General features: G+C 38.3%; 1 long non-coding RNA gene across 1 annotated transcript; it reads left to right on the forward strand.

The window, feature by feature from the left end:
- The first annotated feature begins 2,273 nt into the window (after window positions 1-2,273).
- Window positions 2,274-17,232, forward strand: LOC138891554 (uncharacterized). The gene is made up of 3 exons (XR_011407876.1): window positions 2,274-2,698; window positions 4,230-4,320; window positions 16,979-17,232. It is a non-coding gene; the product is annotated as an uncharacterized lncRNA (long non-coding RNA).
- Window positions 17,233-18,022: the final 790 nt, after the last annotated feature.

Genomic DNA, 18,022 nt, shown 5'->3' on the forward strand with positions numbered 1-18,022 from the left:
ACGTAGTAGCAGCTTCAAAAATTGAAAACACTGCACAAATCCAATCCGTAAGCCACCGCTGCTGGTTCTTGTATTTTTCCGAAACCCTTCCATGTCTTCTCTGCAAAGCACAAGGTCTTCCTTACACTGACAGTCATAATTATAGTATGAATTAATCCACTCTACACATGGACTTGCTGGAAAAGACACGTCCAATATCTCCGAATCTACACTACTCATGTTGTACGTTGTTCTACCAAAAAACACTTTTATTGTTTGCGCTAGTAATTAACTCCGTTCCGAGAGAAATTAAAGGCAAAGGCACCGGCGTATATTTATAGTAGATGAATTTAATCACTTCAATTCCCAAGTCTATTTGATTTAGAAACGACATGTTTATTATTATGACGGTTTGTCACCTACTCCTAATACAAGTACGCTTTTTGAAAGTACATCATTCTAATTTTCTAGGGAGAAAAAGGAGTCGATCACCAATCCATTACACATGATTAATATTGTTCCAAAACTATATATGAATGTTAATTAAACTAGCTAAAAAGTCCTAGCATAAGCCCCTAGAGATAGGGGCAACTTTCTTGTGGTAGTAATTGCGAATGAGCAAGTTGGGGGTGGCAACTAAAGAGGTGATCATATCGTGAATGATCTATATTATAACGAATTTTTATTCACGTAGATGATATAAATTCACATTCAAATTTGGTTCTCCAATAAGATGCTCTAGAAGTTATATACTCTTTTTATTTATGAAATAGTAGAATTATATTTGGATTTGGTACTTTTTAGTTTTAGAAGGATATATATCGATTGAAGAAAAATCACTACTAGAAATCGGGTGATTTCCGTCCAAGGCTTTCCGACCGAAATCGGTCTGAAAAAAATTCGATCGAAATCGGTCGAAAATAAGAGTATTTGGTCGCAAAAGTCAACAAAAATTCTCTGACAACAAAAAAATAAAAACTTGGTCAAATATTTGATCATACTTATATATAATGTACAAAAATTATTATTTATTATATTTTTTAAAATTTTTTGACCGAATTCAGTCAAAAATTGGTCAAATATTTAGTCATACTTGTATATAATGTACAAAAATAATTATTTATTAAATTTTTTCCAAATTTCCTACCGATTTCGGTCGAAAATTGGTCATATGTGTATATAATGTACAAAAATAATTATGTATTAAAATGTTTCCAAATTTCCAACCGAAATCAGTTAGACAGTTTGAAAAATTAATTCCCGCCCAAGACAAAAATTATATATATTTAATTAACCAACCGAAATAAGTTATAATTAAATATTTCCGACCGATTTCGGTCGGAAAAATAATTTTAAAATAATTAAAATATAAATTTATTAATATTTTTGTGTGTGTGAATAATAAATAGCTTTTAAATAAATAATATTTAATACTTATATATATATATATATATATATATATATATATATATATATATATATATATATATATATATATATATACACACACACACACACACACACACACACTATACTATACTATATATATATATATATACATACATCTTAATATAGCTAATGTTATATAGTATATATATATTATACTATACACTTAGTATATATATATTATACTATACTATATATACATCTTATATATATATCGAATATAACTTATATATTATACACTTAGTATATATATAGGGGCGGTTCAATGGTTAAGCCACTCAAGCAACTGCTTGAGGCTCCACATTTGGGGGGGCCCAAAATTTCCTGATACTGTATTAAATAGCTATATCTGTATTTGATGAATTTTAAAAAAAATATTTAGTATATAAAAAAAAGTATATCTTTCATAAATAAGGAAACTATGAGACCAATAGAGATAATTTGGGAATACGAATAGTAACTTACTTGTGAATATATGTCTTGACTCCTTTATATATTATCATTATTATCACAGGGCAACGCTACTTTTATTACTTTGATTTTTACTTAATCTTTTATATTTCTTTTAGCCTTTCTAAACTTATAAGTCCACTTTCGTCTCATAAAATATTCTGTCAAATATGATAGTAGAAAGCAATTGCGAACTCTATTTTTAAAATTATAGAAAAAAATCCATAAAAAATGGTCACATTTTAATTTTGCTAATTAGATTTAAGTTAGGTTTTAATTTAGGATTTAAATGCCTTTAAGGCCTGAACAACAAACGACATAGTATGGTTGCAAAACTACGTCGATTTACCTTTCCCATTCCCTTAAACGTCCATAATTCCCCCAATCTAAGAAGAGGGAACCCACCCCTTCTAGAAAAAACCCTAAGACACCCTAAATTCTCTCTGGCTGAAGAAGAATGGCGACCCCCTCCCTTTTACAACCAGAAAAACGCCGCCTCTTTCCTCTTCTTCTTCTTCTTTTCTCTCAAGCGGCCACCTGATTCCACCTTCCTCCTCAAATTAGCTTCACAAACAAAGAAAAAGATTTGAAAAACCAGGGGTTTTGAGAAATATCTCGTTATCTGCCGATTTGTTGGACGAATCCAGTTGGTTTTCAATGTCAAATCGAGTTCTTAAGGGGCTATTTGTTGTTGCTGTTGCCGATTGTTGAGTAGCTGAGCTCCATTCCTCATTCTAGACCTTTATTTGGTCGTCCACTACTGTTCTGCTATCATTAGAAATCAAAAGGGGTTATTTGGGCTTCAGATGTAAACTTTTGTCAGGTAAATTCTTTATAAGAATCAACGATTTTCCTCATTTCTTCTGTAATTTTCTGTCCAAAGAAACTTAATGATTATCCAGTTGTTAGAGATTTCTATTCCAATAGAAAAAATAGATAACTTGTAGTGATAGAGAACCTAAATTTTAAAATATTGGATTGAGATGAGTTTAATGGAGCTATATGGATAGCAAGGATATGTGTGGCTGGCTACTACTAGCTTGGAATTGAGAAAATTGTTATCGTTGTTGTTTGAGTGTCTGTCACCTGCACGGACACTGGTTCTATATCCATGATGATTAAAGTCGACCCCCTTGTACAGTTTTGGATGTCTGGAAATTACTATCCACCAAGTTATGAGTGTATAGTTGCAGTTCCCCTCCCTTAGGTTCACAGCCAACGAAAAGTTTTTGTTTGTAGGTAATTGAAGTTATGAGTGTATATCTAAATTTTGGATGTGCTAGTGTATACAAGAGCTAATTGAAGTTCTCCCGTAGTCCCGCTTCCGATGTTCTTTCAATTCTATTTTAAGATCATAGTTGATTGGCTTTACAAAGATTTAAGCTTTTAATTAGTTTCATAAATTGATTATAATATTATTCTAAAACCGGCACAGGTAAAAATATCAAATTAGTTTGGAATATTAGAAGAAAAGCAAAATGCCAGTTGATCAATAATTACTGAGAATGTAATCTTTGATATGATTTGTTTCCTCAGCTTGAAAGAATAAAAGAACAATTAATGTTTCAAGAACATACATGCACACACATAGTAACGCCATATATAGGAAGACATTGTCAATACAAGGATGCTATATATATACATAAGGTAATATTTTGTGTCATAGATTTACCATTTAGCTGCTGATTTTCCTTCCTTAAGTGACTTCTATTTGTTTGAAAACTCAAATTTTTATTGCAAATATAGAAATTTGGTAAAATATGACTATGAGAAGTTCTAACTTCCTTTTTATGCAAAGGAAAATGTTATTCTAAATTGACATTAGCATAAAAGGGGACTTTTATAGGGTGCATAATTCCTATTAAGTCCTTCATATAGTATTCTAGTACAAACAGTATGTCTCTCTATGTGTGTTAGCTGAAATATCCGTTTTTCCTTCATATGTGATAGTTTTTGCAACCTTTTTGCTTGTTTTTTTGTCGGTAATTTTTACTTTTGTTCTGTCCATGACTATGTGGAAAAATCAGGAAATGTAAGATATATGGTGATTATGGTAGTTTCTGGAGTGAAAACATATTAACACCATTTAAAATTTTAATCTATTTAGAGCACTTTTTTGTGGATGAAATGCAATCCCACATAACTGAGTAAATATGCGATCTTTGTTCTGTCCATGACTGCATTCTGCATGAAATGGTGCTTTTTATGAATGTTACATTGTCCCTAAAATACCCCACTCCTCAATAGCCCATCTTTTTTTATGTGTACCCCGGCCTGTTCTATTGTATTAAATGGAATCACTTTGTGCAGCCTAGTAAATGGTATTCTGAAGGTGATGTTTAATTTTATTTCAGTGATGGACTCTTAAGTATGTAAGTGGAGGCAGTACCATCCTAGAACATATGCACCAGTAAGTGAAAATATTAACGGACCGAGAAGCTTCATGTTGCGACCAAACATACTCACGCAAGTATACGCGGTCGTCGAGTAATAAAGTGACTAAAAGTCGGATGTCGAACCCACGAGGACTTATGATTAACTATTAACTAAATTAGACTATCCTAATTATCTAAACAAGAATTAAATCTAAAAATATTTTATTCCAACTAATTAAATAAGAAAAATATAAATAATAAACTTTGAACAGAGAAAGAGCAGATTTTAATGATATCAATGTAATGAAAACGACCTAGGGTTATGGTCTATCTAACAATCCTATTGTATTCTTCAATTGAATCGACCGACTAATTTATCTAGCTTATTGGTTGACAGGGTTAATATTGCTCATAAGAATCTGTCGAGTTCTTACTCGCCTATTCCAGCTAACTTAACGCCTATATGTCTATGGAGTGAGAATCAACAAGAACGCATTTATAATTCCTGTAATTCAACCAAGCAAGGCAATTAGGTATATGTCTATCCTAACCACGAATCCGTTCCCCGATGCCCGAGTTCAAGAACTTGCCCTACTCAATCCTATATGCAATATAGAATTCTCACTTTCGAGTTCAATTCTAGATTCGTAGATAATATTCAATTGGTGATCAAGCAATTAAATAATTAAGTGCAAGATTGAATAAATAAACTAATATGATAAATCAAGAAGTCAAAATCAATATCCGAATAACAATAGTCATGAAAGAACCACAACCCTAGAACGTGAAGTTTAGCTCCACATAGACATGGTAGCCAAACAACAAATCATATAAAGAAACATAAAAATTACTAAGTTTGGTGGGAGAAAGATGAAACTTGATGAATTCCGGCCTCCACAGCTTTTTCGTGGCTTTTTCTCCCTTCCCAATATGTTAGATAACCTAAAAGAGGCGTTTTTAGCTTATATATTGCGTACAAAAGTCGTGGGCCAAAGCTCTCCTATTCCTAGTCTAATTCGGCTTCAGGGATTGATGCTAAGGTGGATGCGACGCATCCACCTTGTCCTCCATTTCAATTTTTGCCTGCGAAGGTGGATGCGACGCATCCACCTTGTCCTCTATTTCTCAGCTTTGCATGCGAGGGTGGACGCGACGCATCCAGCCTTCTCTTCTACTTCCCAGTTTCGCACGCGATGGCGAACGCTATGGCCCAACTTCACTGCTAAGGTTGCATGCAGGATGATGTTTTCCTAGGTTGGATGCGACGCATCCAACCCTTCTTCCTCTGGCTAAACCACCTTTTCTTCATATTTTGCACTCCGAACACCTTAAATCGTCACACATAACTTAATTAGTCATCAAACCAATAATTACACCATGTTGGGCGTTTTAAAGATTAAATAACATCAAGAAGTGGTTAAAACATGGGCAAAGTAACATCAACACATATCGAAATATGCCAAACATCACTACCCCACACTTAAACCTTTGTTCGTCCTCGAACAAACCATCACTATAGTAAACAAAATAAAATTAAGCTCTTATCATTCAAAGCACACTACATCTATGACCATGGTTATTTGCTACAATTAGGCTCTAGACTATGCATCAACACACTTCCCTTTTCTTATGCCCTTCTTTAAACATATTCGAACAAAGACAACATGCTCACAACAATCCTAACCTCAAAAACCGACTCAATGTCACAATGCACTCATGGCTTGAACAACCAACATCATAGAGAAGTCTAATAACGTTACCTATCCCTAGTGAAATCATGTGCCCTCACAACAAAAGCAGAGAGAGTAGAATCAATCCACACATTCGAATCTCATGCTCACAAAGAAAATCGCTCACTCTCACAAAAGAAGTCACATGCATGTAGTTGGTACCATAGGCTTGCCCTTAATGTAAATCTCTACTAATGTAAGCTCGCTCGATCTAAAATCAATTAGGACTTTTTCATGGTTGTAATGTGGGCTAAGGGACGGGTAGGATATATTTAAGGAATAGTGATTCACCCTCCTAAGCACTTTAACACATCATCAAATAACTTAAGCGCGAATTCTTCAACACCCTTTCAATTTCACCAATAATATCACTTCAAACAATATTTCCTCTTTCTTTAAGCACTACTTTAATTCATACCCACTAGCAAGAACAAGACAACAATTTATTCATTTATATTTTTCTTTGCCCTTTTTTTTTTTTTTCACTTTCCGCTAGTGGTGTATTATTTTACAAAATAAGTGCACCCTTCTTTCTTTCATTGGTTCCACTCAAAAGTCACCCCACACTTAGTCCCTTCTTACTTCTTTTAGCGCTCATCTAACAATTAAAGTGCTTTAAGAGGTAAAAGGATCAAAACAATGTCAATTAAGAATAAAAAGGGTATAGGCTTGTAATGTGGGTACCAAATAAAAGGTCTACAGGCTCAAAAGGTTTAACTAGGGATAGATTTTATTTGTGATAAGCAATAAGCTCAAAAAGATCAAAGAAAGCCTAAAATCATTTTTCAAACCGAGCATCACCTAAAATTTCGCTTCAACTCACATACCGGGCAAGTTCTAGACACAAGTACACTACATGGACTACACAAAAACCTTACCACACATGGCACATGACTCATTAAGGACGGTCACATTCCGACTCTCAAACAATGCAAGTATTCACGGAGCAACGAGATATTAAGCATTAAGCGCAAAGTGAACACAAGTCAAGAAAATGAGAAATAGGCGCCACAAAACATGCTATCCATTTTAACAAGGCATCATCAATAATTTCAGAGTGAGAAGGGAAGATATTACATATGTAAAAGCCTAAATATGCCATTATCAACCAAGTCAAGGTCACCTAGGTTCATCATTCTTCCTCCTTTTATTCCCTACATTCCTACTCTACTCTAAAAAGAAAACAAAATTACCCGGTTCAAACTACATCCCATGGAAAAGAACCGAGGCACAAAGAAAAACCACAGGGGATTATTACTATCTACAAAGATACTATATATATATATATATATATATATATATATTTATTTTATTTTATTTTTTTATTTTTTTATTTTTTTATAATAATGATAAACTGATAGATAAACTGATAGTTACTCCATATAGATGAATTTACTGCTATTTTATGCCATTAATCCAGTGAATATTTTAGTACATTCATCCATACATCAAAACATGAATCACCCCCACCCCACACTTAGGACTGTGCGTTGTCCCCAACGCACACAAACAAGGTAAAGTAGGGTGAGAAGAACTCCCTCAAGTCAAGGTGGAGGGCTCATCCGCAGTCTGTGGAGGAGCGTCTGCATCCATAGCATTCCTATCATCAACAACTGGTGCGGATTCTGTATCAGGTGTTACAGCGACCTCAGTAGGCCTGTTGAGTGGAGCCTCAGTGACTATGGGAGGAACAGGAGTGGATGGTCCGGCAGTGGATGATGCAATCAGCTGGGAGATGTCTGTACCTGCACATTGAACCAGAGCTCTGAGGAGTAATGATATCTCCTTCATCATCGTGGCCTGCTCGGTCTGAACTCGGCTTAGATCCGCACGAGTCTGTCTCAACTCATCCCTGGTGGCACTCAACTCGACACGAGTCGCTATCAGCTCAGCCCTGTTCTCTTGCATATCTGCTTGCATATGCTCAAATAATTGTTGAATGGTGAGCTTAGAAGACCTTCCCTTGTTCGGCTCTAGAACATGAGTGACATCATATGGTCCTGGAGCTTTAGCCTCAATGTCGTCATTCTCCTTGTCCCATAGTACTCCCATCTCTGTTAAAAAAGCCGTTAGGGTATTAGCAAAGAACAGCCTCCACTTGTAATTCATCCTGGTTCGCTGCATTTGATCATGCATGATGGCTCCGAAGTTGAGTGGTATCCCCTCTAATAAAGCATATAATACGAGTGCGCGGTAACGAGGGACATCAGTTTTATGTTGGCATGGCAGCAGGCGGTTACAAATGAAATTTAGAGCCACACGTGCTAACGCACTCATGAATTCCTTGGCTATAGAGTGGTACTCCATACTCCCATGCTTCCATTCTGCATCCTTCCTGGTAGGGCATAGGACAGACTTAATGTGTGCATAATCTGGTGTTTTGCATATGGCGTCAAACCTGTCTGTAAGTGTGTGTGGCACCCTTAAGAAGTTATTCAGAGCTTCAGCTGACACATTAATATCTACCCCTCTTACTCGCACAATGTTTCCCCTTGCGTGACGCCAATTGGCGTAGAGCTCTCTAACAATGGTGAGGTTGGCTTTGCCGTGACCTTTCAGAATGGCTCCCCATTTTTGCACCTCTCGAATTGACTTTAGAAACTCTGAGTACTTTGTCTTAAGTGGTCCGATGTTTATCGGCTTTTCCGGAATATACTTCTTTGAAACCAGTATCTTCTTATAGGCTCGGAATGCCTTCTCATTAACAAAGTATTTCTCCCAATCAACTCGGTCTATGGGTTCACCCTCGTCTTCATCACTCATGTTGACATGTAGGTGGTCATTGTCCGAATCGGAATCGGATTCAGATTCTGTAGTAATCTTCTCCTTCCCTTTATCAGTCGGATCACTCATTTTCGAAGCTTTTCTTTGGTATGTCACAGGCTCTCTTATCTCTATTCCTTTGCTTGGTGTAATACCCTTCTTCACTGTCCTCCTGACTAATGTTTCCTCCTCCTCTTGCTCTGAATCATCACTTAACTGCCTAGGCAGCAGTTCCATTTCCTTCTCCGTCCGCTTCCTTTTTTTCTGTGGATTTGGACCGCCCGCTGCCCTTCCGGTAGGCTTTTTGGGCGGTTGCTTGTTACCATCTTTGTCTTGTTGCTTGGATGGTTTACTCACTGCTGTCATTTTACGAATCTAAGTACCTGCAATGCAAAGAATTCAACAATTAGCAGATGAAAACAGCGAAGTTCAGCTTGAAAGCAATTGCAACAGCTTGCAGACTTCAATTTATTCGTAAAGTCATGCCATTCACTACTTCATGGAATTGTAGCTCATGACTTTCAGCAAGTATGTGATAACTCTCTTCAAAAATTCAATTTCACATAGCCCCTTACTCGACCCCACACTTATTCTCAAGCATACACCAATGTTGCTCGGTTACTCAGACTTCACCGACGCCTAAATTTTCCTCAGGGACAATTCGTCGAACATGTGGTATGCAACAAGTGTGCCTAGTTCATTCTATCAGTTGAGCAATGCAACTACCCTCCCAAAGTTGGACGAGATGAAGGGAATTATAGTTTATCATCTCGCAACCATTACAACTACCAAGAACGACAGCCCTAAAAAATTTTGAAATTGCAAAACCTACTTGTTGCTACCATTGAAGGAGGGAGGAGAGACGAATTAGGAGAGAAGCCAACGGAAGAACCAAGAGGATGATGCGTACCTGTCACGTTTGAGCTTATTGCGTTTGTATGCGTTACAATTTCGATGAGAGAATTCTGTTCTGCGTTCGTAGGCGTCGCCAAAAAGAGACGAGTGGATGCGTCGCAAGAAACGTTTTTTTCGAATACGTTATCTTAAGATGTGTTAAAATATATATTACTTACCTGTGCGTGCGAGCTTTGACGCGACGCATCCCCTTGTCTTCCTTCAAAAATTTTCGGACGCGACACGGGCGCGATAGGCAGACTTCACTGCCTTGAGCAATTGGCCCGTCAAAAAAATTTTTTTTTTTTTTGCTGAGGGGGACGCGACGCATCCGCCTCGTTTTCTCATATCTGGGGAACTTTTTAGTTTTATTTTTTATTTTTTTGAATAAGATCTATGTCCTACAAAAAGAAAAAAAATTTAAAAATAAAAATAAAAATAAACTAACTAACTTGGGTGGCCTCCCAAGAAGCGCCTGATTTAACGTCGCGGCACGACGCAACATGTTCTTCATGCCTCCACTAAATCCATTGTGGTCTTATGACGTGCAATGTCACCACCCCAATAGTGTTTTACTCTTTGGCCATTTACCAAGAATGTCGTATTGGACCCCTTATCACACAATTCTATCGCACCATGAGGTTTCACACTAACCACTTCAAACGGACCCGACCATCGAGATTTAAGCTTTCCTGGAAAAAGCTTTAGCCTTGAATTAAACAGTAGAATTTCTTGACCTGGTTCAAACTCACGATGTTGGATATGCTTATCATGCCATCTTTTGGTCTTCTCTTTATACAATTTGGCATTTTCATACGCATGCAATCGAAACTCATCAAGCTCGTTGAGTTGTAGCAATCTCTTCTCACCGGCCAAGTCCATCTCCATATTTAGCTTTTTAATCGCCCAATATGCTTTGTGTTCAAGCTCGACGGGCAGATGGCAGGCCTTCCCATAAACCAACCTGTACGGAGAAGTGCCTATTGGGGTCTTGTACGCAGTGCGATATGCCCATAATGCGTCATCCAGCTTCCCGGCCCAGTCCTTTCTATTCATACTTACTGTCTTTTCCAAAATCTGCTTGACCTCTCTGTTGGAAACTTCTACTTGACCACTCGTTTGGGGATGATAGGCAGTGGAAACTTTGTGCTTGACTCCGTATTTTGCAAGAATATTATTCAGCAGTTTGTTACAAAAGTGAGTTCCCCCGTCGCTTATCAACACTCTTGGGGTCCCAAAACGTGTGAAGATGTGCTTCTTTACAAAGCCTACCACAACCTTTGCGTCGTTAGTAGGAAGAGCTATGGCCTCTACCCACTTAGAAACATAGTCGACCGCCACCAAGATGTATCTGTGTCCGTTAGAATATGGGAATGGTCCCATAAAATCAATCCCCCAAACATCAAAAAGTTCTACCGCCAGTATATTTTGCAAGGGCATCTCGTGCTTCCTCGTGATAGTTCCAGTTCTTTGGCATCTATCACAATTTTTAACGAAGGCATGTGCATCCTTAAACAATTTTGGCCAATAAAAACCTGATTGTAGCACTTTTTGGGCGGTTCTATCCCCGCCGTGATGACCTCCATATGGTGACGCATGGCAGTCATGTAGTATAGCCTTCATCTCTTCCTCAGGAACACACCTTCTCACCAACTGATCTGCACACTGCCTATATAGGAATGGCTCATCCCACACGTAGAACCTTACATCATGTAGGAATCTTCTTCTATTGTCAGCTGTCCATTCTAGTGGCGTCACCCCACTTGCGATAAAATTCACATAATCTGCATACCATGGGGCTTCACCTGAGGTGATTGCTAATATTTGCTCATCCGGAAATGTTTCTTTAATTGACCCTCCTTCAGCTACATGGTCCCGACTTTCTAATCTGGACAAATGATCGGCCACTTGATTTTCTGTCCCTTTTCGATCTCGGATCTCTAAGTCAAATTCTTGCAAGAGGAGGACCCAACGAATCAGCCTCGGCTTGGCGTCTTTCTTTTCAAATAGGTATCTGATAGCTGAATGATCTGTGTAGACGATGACTTTGGTTCCCACTAGATAGGATCTGAACTTGTCAAACGCCCACACCACTGCAAGCAACTCCTTTTCAGTCACTGTATAATTCATCTGAGCTGGATTCATAGTTTTGCTTGCATAATAAATGGAGTGAAAGATTTTATCCCTCCTTTGCCCCAACACCGCTCCAATTGCTATGTCACTTGCATCGCACATCAACTCAAATGGTTGTGCCCAATCGGGGCCAATGATAATTGGTGCAGTCACCAATCTTCCCTTCAGCTCCTCAAATGCTTTCAGACATGCATTATCAAACTTGAAGGTAACATCTTTCTCTAGAAGCCTGCACAAAGGGGAAGAAATTTTCGAAAAATCTTTAATGAAACGACGATAAAAACCTGCATGACCCAAGAAACTGCGAATGCCTTTGATGGATGTCGGCGGGGGCAATTTTTCGATCGTCTCCACCTTTGCTTTATCCACCTGTAGACCATCTTTTGAAACCTTGTGCCCCAAAACTATACCTTCACGTACCATGAAATGGCACTTTTCCCAGTTTAGCACCAAGTTCGTCTCTTCACACCTAGCTAGCACTTTATCAAGGTTCATCAAACAACTATCAAAAGAACATCCAAACACAGAAAAATCGTCCATGAATACTTCTACATATCTTTCAACCATGTCAGTGAAAATAGCCATCATATACCTTTGAAAAGTCGCAGGTGCATTACAAAGACCGAAGGGCATTCTCTTGAACGCATACGTGCCATAAGGACATGTAAATGTAGTTTTCTCTTGGTCTTCTGGGGCTATAGCAATCTGATTATACCCCGAATAACCGTCCAGGAAACAGTAGTATTCCTGGCCAGCTAATCTATCAAGCATTTGGTCAATAAAAGGAAGGGGAAAGTGGTCTTTCCGGGTGGCATTGTTCAGTTTTCTGTAATCTATGCAAATTCTCCATCCAGTTACAGTTCTTGTAGGAATTAAGTCATTATTTTCATTAACTACTACGGTTATCCCCCTTTCTTCGGCACACATTGAACGGGGCTTACCCATTTACTATCAGAGATTGGAAATACAATACCTGCATCAAGCCACTTAATCACTTCTTTTCTTACCACTTCTTTCATGATTGGATTTAGTCGGCGTTGGTGTTCTACACTTGGCTTGTGTCCGTCCTCCATGAGGATTTTGTGCATGCAGAAAGCTGGACTAATGCCTTTAATGTCAGACATTGTCCACCCAATTGCTCGCTTGTGCTCACGTAGCACCCTTAATAGCTTTTCTTCCTGTAATTTAGACAAGTGAGCAGAAATAATAACAGGTAAAGTGTCAGAACTTCCCAAATAAGCATATTGAAGGTGAGGGGGTAGGGGTTTAAGTTCCAAATTTGGAGCTTTTTCAATTGACGGCTTTGGTGGGGGGCCACTTGGCCTATTCAGGGGCTCAAACGGGATTATTCCTTGCATGTAACCACATGATGTATCTAGGATATGCATCATCTCCTCAACCTCATCATCCATCTCCAAGCTATCAAACATCATGATTGCTTTTTCTAAACAGTCGCCTAGATATACACTCGTGTCAAGAAGTTTCTCATCCACCTCCACCACAGATATCATAGAGAGCTCCTCATAGTGGCGGGGGAGTTGGATTGCTTTGTAGACATTGAAGACTGCTTCCTCGTTGTCCACTCTCATAATCATTTTCCCTTCTCTCACTTTAATTATTGCATCGCCAGTAGCCAAGAGAGGTCGTCCCAATATGATTGGAACTTGTTCATCAGCCTCGAAGTCTAGAATAATGAAGTCAGCTGGGAAGATGAATTTTCCAATTTGCAGCAGCACATCTTCAATCACTCCTTCGGGGTAGGCTATGGACCTATCAGCTAATTGCAACATCACGGTGGTTGGTCTCGGAGCTCCCAGACCTAATTGCTTAAACAAGGATAAAGGCATCAGATTTATGCTTGCACCCAAATCACACAGAGCACGTCCCACGTTAATATTACCGATTTGTACTGGAATGGTGAAGCTGCCAGGGTCCTTAAGCTTTTGGGAAGCTTGTTTTGGACCCTTGATGTGCACTCCTCAGTAAGTGCAACCGTCTCGAACTCAGTCAATTTCCTCTTATGAGCCACTATGTCTTTTATGTACTTAGCGTACTTTGGAATTTCACGAAGTACATCCACTAATGGAATATTTAATTGAACCTGACTCAACATGGAGAGAAATTTGTTGAACATGCGATCGTCATTCCTTTTCTGCAATCTTTGGGGGAAAGGTGGTGGTGGCCTTGTAACCTCCATTCGCTCTGAACTTGCATCATCTTCCTTTGACTCTTGTGTTGCCTTAGGTGTCAACTCCCCCCCAGGTATAGGTTTTTCTTTTATCTTCCTTGGCACTTCCTCTAGTTCCCTCCCGTTTCTAAGTGTAACTGCATTAATTTGAGGGTTCTTCTCTGTATCACTGGGGAGTGAGCCTGTAGGTCTAGTATTTTGGTTTGCTGCTAACTGCCCCATTTGCCTCTCAAGATTTCTGAAATCGGTCCTGAGCTATTGATTGTCTAGTAACAACTTTTTCAGCAAGTCATTCGTACTTTCTTCCATTTGTTGGGGTGGCTTCTGAGGTTGAGTAAAATTCCCTTGAGGCCTATACTGATTCTGTTGACTTCCGCCCCATGAGAAGTTAGGATAATTCCTCCAGTTTGGGTTGTAAGTGTTCCCATATTGCGCATGTTGATTCATAGGACCTCTGTTTTGTTGCCCCACATAGTATATAGATTCAGGATTCGTGGGGCACATGTCAATCATATGACTGTCTCCGCATAGTTCGCAACAAATAGACATCTGCTGTACATGTTGCATTTGTTGTGTTGTCATTCTATTCATCTGATTTGCCAATTTTGCTATATCGGCTCTCATGGCGGAAAAGTCATCAAGCTCAATCAAACCGGCGGCCTTCTGTTTAATTCCCCTTCGTGAATCCCCCTCTCCTTGCCAATTATGGTCATTAGCAGTGAAATTATTTAGCAAGAGTTGTATTTCACTATACGGTCTTGCCATGCAACTACCCCCACAAGCTGAGTCAAGATTCATCTTTGATGCTTCATCTAACCCATCAACAAAAGTGTGACCCAATACCTCATCAGTTTGACAATGATGCGGGCAGTCTCTGAGTAGCTTCTTGTATCTTTCCCAAGCTTGACGAAGTGTCTCGCCATCCCGTTGTTGGAACCCAAGAATTTGGCTCCTCAGCGACTTTGTCTTCTTAGTTGGGAAAAACTTGATCAGGAATTTCCTTGCTAGATCATCCCAAGTGTGGATAGAGTTCGCGGGCTCCTTTTGCAACCATTCTTTAGCTTCCCCCAACAGTGAAAAAGGGAATAGTGTCAGCCTGACATAGTCCTTGGAGACGTTCGGATAATTGTAAGTGTCCGTGATTTCCAAGAAGTTCTGAATATGCCTCTGCGGGTCCTCATGAGATAGACCCACATATTGTCCTGTGGACTGAATCAGCTGTACCATGTACTGTTTGAGTTCAAAATGCCCAGTGATATCAGGCTTCACAATAGCCTGAGTCATATTCGCAAGATTGGGCCTTGCGGCTTCAATTACCGGACGCTCTTCATTGCCTGCCATATCTATTGGCTGTGGTTGGACTGCGATGTCCAACTCTCTTTCTATTCTCGTTCTAGCTTCGTGTTCCCTTCTCACTCTATGTAGTGTTCGTTCGATTTCTGGATCAAGAGGAATGAGGTTGTTTGCACTTCTACTCCTCTGCATTCGAGAGAAGACCCTGCGTTGACACAAACCAGGCAAACTGAAAATTAAAACTTGAAAACAAATATCTAATAAAAGCTTAACTTAGTCACGTAGCTAATTTCTAAGTCCCCGGCAACGGCGCCAAAAACTTGTTGCGACCAAACACACTCACGCAAGTATACGCGGTCGTCAAGTAATAAAGTGACTAAAAGTCGGATGTCGAACCCACGAGGACTTATGATTAACTATTAACTAAATTAGACTATCCTAATTATTTAAACAAGAATTAAATCTAAAAATATTTTATTCCAACTAATTAAATAAGAAAAATATAAATAATAAACTTTGAACAGAGAAAGAGCAGATTTTAATGATATCAATGTAATGAAAACGACCTAGGGTTATGGTCTATCTAACAATCCTATTGTATTCTTCAATTGAATCGACCGACTAATTTATCTAGCTTATTGGTTGACAGGGTTAATATTGCTCATAAGAATCTGTCGAGTTCTTACTCGCCTATTCCAGCTAACTTAACGCCTATATGTCTATGGAGTGAGAATCAACAAGAACGCATTTATAATTCCTGTAATTCAACCAAGCAAGGCAATTAGGTATATGTCTATCCTAACCACGAATCCGTTCCCCGATGCCCGAGTTCAAGAACTTGCCCTACTCAATCCTATATGCAATATAGAATTCCCACCTTCGAGTTCAATTCTAGATTCGTAGATAATATTCAATTGGTGATCAAGCAATTAAATAATTAAGTGCAAGATTGAATAAATAAACTAATATGATAAATCAAGAAGTCAAAATCAATATCCGAATAACAATAGTCATAAAAGAACCACAACCCTAGAACGTGAAGTTTAGCTCCACATAGCCATGGTAGCCAAACAACAAATCATATAAAGAAACATAAAAATTACTAAGTTTGGTGGGAGAAAGATGAAACTTGATGAATTCCGGCCTCCACAGCTTTGTCGTGGCTTTTTCCCCCTTCCCAATATGTTAGATAACCTAAAAGAGGCGTTTTTAGCTTATATATTGCGTACAAAAGTCGTGGGCCAAAGCTCTCCTATTCCTAGTCCAATTCGGCTTCAGGGATTGATGCTAAGGTGGATGCGACGCATCCACCTTGTCCTCCATTTCAATTTTTGCCTGCGAAGGTGGATGCGACGCATCCACCTTGTCCTCTATTTCTCAGCTTTGCATGCGAGGGTGGACGCGACGCATCCAGCCTTCTCTTCTACTTCCCAGTTTCGCACGCGATGGCGGACGCTATGGCCCAACTTCACTGCTAAGGTTGCATGCAGGATGATGTTTTCCTAGGTTGGATGCGACGCATCCAACCCTTCTTCCTCTGGCTAAACCACCTTTTCTTCATATTTTGCACTCCGAACACCTTAAATCGTCACACATAACTTAATTAGTCATCAAACCAATAATTACACCATGTTGGGCGTTTTAAAGATTAAATAACATCAAGAAGTGGTTAAAACATGGGCAAAGTAACATCAACACATATCGAAATATGCCAAACATCACTTCAGTAGATTCTCCTCCATTCCGCTATCTTGATCATGTTCGCACCTGTCCTACCTTCTCTTTTGGAGCGTCTGTAGGCTCACGTGTAGCGACTGTAGCATTCCTAAGGCACTAGGGGAGGTCATTGGTCGGTTTGGTACGATTTTGAAAGATTGTATTTTCGGTTTTGGTTTTAAAAATGTTTACTAATATCATATCAAAATAAATTTGGTATGGTTCGGTTTATTAATTTTCAGTTTTGGTTTGTGTTGTTTGATAACCGACTGGAAATCTCTTTTTTTTTTTTTCAGAAATTCAAAATTTTCGGTCGAAAATTTCAAATAAAATCTTCAATTTTTTGAAATTTCCGACCGAATTCGGTCAGAAATTATGAATTTATATTTATTTTTTTATATAAATTAATAATTTATTACAATTTACAACTAATTAATTAATTAAATAAAATTATTATTTTTAAAAATTTCTGACCGAATTCGGTCAGAAATTGAAAATTAAAAAAAAAATTAATAGAAATCGGTCGGAAATTTAAAAATTAAAAAAAATATATTTAGTAGTTTCCGACCGATTTCGGTCTGAAATTAAAGTTTGACAGTCAGTCAAATTCAGTCGGTACACGTTTGCGATCATCATTTTTCCGACCAATTAAAATCAGTCGAAAATTATCAATTTTCGACCGATTTCGGTCGGAAATAGCGGACGGAATTACACTGTTTTTTAGTATTGAATATATGTTCAGAAACGTTATTGGTAAATGAATACGTATATGAATTAGATTATTTATATCAAAAACTTGAAAAAATGAAAATAATTTGATTTCGGAAAACGGAATTTGATTTGATTTCTTTTGCAAAACAGAACAATTGGCAAAATGGTTTGTTTTCCACCAAACGTCTCACTTATAGATTCCGGCAACGTGCTCCAAACTACATACTGCTGCAACTAGCAAGGAAAAATGATTATCACCCTTATTCTATACAACTTTAGATTAGATTTTTAGTTTATTCAATTTGACTGTAAATTAAAAACTGCACTCCCAGTCGAATTCCCTT

The sequence above is a fragment of the Nicotiana tomentosiformis genome, chromosome 5, assembly GCF_000390325.3.
Source record: "Nicotiana tomentosiformis chromosome 5, ASM39032v3, whole genome shotgun sequence".
NCBI classification, from domain to species: domain Eukaryota; kingdom Viridiplantae; phylum Streptophyta; class Magnoliopsida; order Solanales; family Solanaceae; genus Nicotiana; species Nicotiana tomentosiformis.